Source organism: Rhagoletis zephyria, unplaced genomic scaffold (assembly GCF_001687245.7).
Source record: "Rhagoletis zephyria isolate East Lansing unplaced genomic scaffold, Rhagoletis_zephyria_1.1 Rzeph_scaffold_15019, whole genome shotgun sequence".
Taxonomy (NCBI): domain Eukaryota; kingdom Metazoa; phylum Arthropoda; class Insecta; order Diptera; family Tephritidae; genus Rhagoletis; species Rhagoletis zephyria.
This window is the reverse complement of record NW_016172086.1, coordinates 1-2,641: the sequence shown is the minus strand read 5'-3', so window position 1 is coordinate 2,641 and position 2,641 is coordinate 1. Positions and strand designations below refer to the sequence as shown.

The 2,641-nt window shown below is 34.1% G+C and overlaps 1 long non-coding RNA gene across 1 annotated transcript in view; it reads right to left on the bottom strand.

Moving 5' to 3' along the window:
* LOC108378822 (uncharacterized) overlaps positions 1–1,182 on the bottom strand; it is a 4,678-nt gene extending 3,496 nt beyond the window's left edge. Inside the window, exon 1 of the long non-coding RNA XR_001849437.1 lies at positions 571–1,182. This is a non-coding gene — a long non-coding RNA (uncharacterized LOC108378822). The remainder of the gene's footprint in view (positions 1–570) is intronic.
* Between the last annotated feature and the right edge of the window lie 1,459 nt (positions 1,183–2,641).

Sequence of the window (2,641 nt, the reverse complement as noted above, 5' to 3'; positions counted from 1 at the left end):
ACAAGCGAAAATTTTTAATAAAACCGCCCGATTTTTTTATTAAAATTTTTTATAATTTATCGAAGTATTGATTTTTATGAAAAAAGCGCCGCAGGCGAAAATTTGTAGTTGTTGGTAGAGTGAATTTCTTCCAGGTGAGAGTATCCACTCTACTTCTTCGGGAAATTTAATCGCGGTTTTGTTTAAGAACCAGTTATCGTTTGTTGCGATTCTCAATTTTCTCATTAGAGCCGCAACCTCGTGGCGGCTTTGCTGACCACGGCTGTTAGCGCAGTTGAATAAAAAATACAAATTTTTAATAGCACTACTTCGTCTTAACTTTATTTAGCGTTTATTGTTCTTCAGTGTAGTTTTTTACTATGTTAATTAGCAATTAACAAAACTAGCGGTTTTACAATTTTAGCAACTTACTAAGCGATTTTTAGCGCTTTAAAATATTTCGTGTATTTAGTGTGCCTCTTTGACAACAAGAGGTGGCCTGTTATTCTAAGAACCGCTTTTTATACTTTTGTATGTACACTACAAGTACAAGAATATAACCCTCAATATCAAAATATAAAATTTACTTACAATCATCGCATTCATACTAAAATATCCTTTTCTGTTGAAGAATAAATGTTCATTGTTATGAGGTTTAATTATTTGAATATGCGTCCCATCGATACATCCAACGATGCAAGGAATTTTGAATTTGTTGTAAAAAATAATCCCTCGACGCTGTTTTTTCGTCTGGATCCATTTTCAACTTGACCCATTGAAGGCAAATGTGATTCTCCAAAAGTCTTAACATTTGTGTTAAAATTTCAGATACAGTGCTTCTATCCAAACTTATATTCATATCATTCCCTGCGGAACGCTAATATGATCCTTCTGCTAGGAAGCGAAGCACTGCGCACAACTTAATAATTGGCGAAATGGAAGTTCGTTGTATATACCTTTCGATAGTATTTAGAACCATTACAAATGCCTCTTTTTTTAACCGATAATGAGCTACAAATCTGTAAGGACACAAGTATGCTGCCTCAAATGACAACACTTATTTGCGTGTATACTTAATGCTTTGCTCTTGCTTACACAGACTCCGGCAGCTTCAGAGGATTGTTGTGATCTCGTAAAACTGGGAAAATTTTCCAATACGGAACCCGGCTTTTAAAAAAAACAAAAATGAGGGGGTTTAGAGCGGCTTTTTGTGATTGTAAATCTGAAAACCCCACCCTCCGGAGGCTTATAGTTTTTATGAAAATTGAATTTTAAGTTGCAAAAAATGTCAACTTCAACCTCACTTTTTGCTTTGTAAACCAATTGTACTACAATGTCGGTGCTGCCACACAACAAAAAATGCCCACAAAAAAGCACTGAAAACGAGAAACAATAAAAACGGGCATTGTAATTAACTTTTTTTTTAAATTAAATAGCGATGTATTGATCAAAAAAAGTGATTCAGTCTAAAATCGAGAGATTTTGTAATAAAAATGTTAACTTAGGTATTTATCGAAGTATTGATTTTTATGGGAAAAGCGGCACAAGCGAAAATTTTTAATAAAACCGCCCGATTTTTTTATTAAAATTTTTTATAATTTATCGAAGTATTGATTTTTATGAAAAAAGCGCCGCAGGCGAAAATTTGTAGTTGTTGGTAGAGTGAATTTCTTCCAGGTGAGAGTATCCACTCTACTTCTTCGGGAAATTTAATCGCGGTTTTGTTTAAGAACCAGTTATCGTTTGTTGCGATTCTCAATTTTCTCATTAGAGCCGCAACCTCGTGGCGGCTTTGCTGACCACGGCTGTTAGCGCAGTTGAATAAAAAATACGAATTTTTAATAGCACTACTTCGACTTAACTTTATTTAGCGTTTATTGTTCTTCAGTGTAGTTTTTTACTATGTTAATTAGCAATTAACAAAACTAGCGGTTTTACAATTTTAGCAACTNAAATTTTTAATAGCACTACTTCGTCTTAACTTTATTTAGCGTTTATTGTTCTTCAGTGTAGTTTTTTACTATGTTAATTAGCAATTAACAAAACTAGCGGTTTTACAATTTTAGCAACTTACTAAGCGATTTTTAGCGCTTTAAAATATTTCGTGTATTTAGTGTGCCTCTTTGACATGAAGAGGTGGCCTGTTATTCTAAGAACCGCTTTTTATACTTTTGTATGTACACTACAAGTACAAGAATATAACGGATGTGAACAACAAAAGAATATGATAGCAAAAATGTCATTTTAAATAAGAGTAAACAAGAACTCAAAAAAAAAATGATAATATCGTAATGTGTAAAGATGGCCAGGTTGCTTCGACTGACGGCGGTAACAACGGCGTTCCTGCGCCGTTCATATATTCAATATATGCTGCATTCAGTGCTCCGCAGACACTTTCCTTCTTCCGCTGCTCGCGCCGAATAGAAAAATTGGCAAGAATAAACAAATTTTCGTACAACACTATACAAATCCTCTAGTCATCAATAGGATCTTTTTAATTTTGACTGGTAAATCAATTTTGCTTAAAGCTGGTTTTCATTAGGTCAAAATCACTGACATCAAAAACTGCCTTCATCTGACAGCTGTTCATTTGGTGTCAAATGCGTTTACATTACATTTTAAAAACTGACCAAATGTCGATACCGCAGTGCATGTCAAAGAC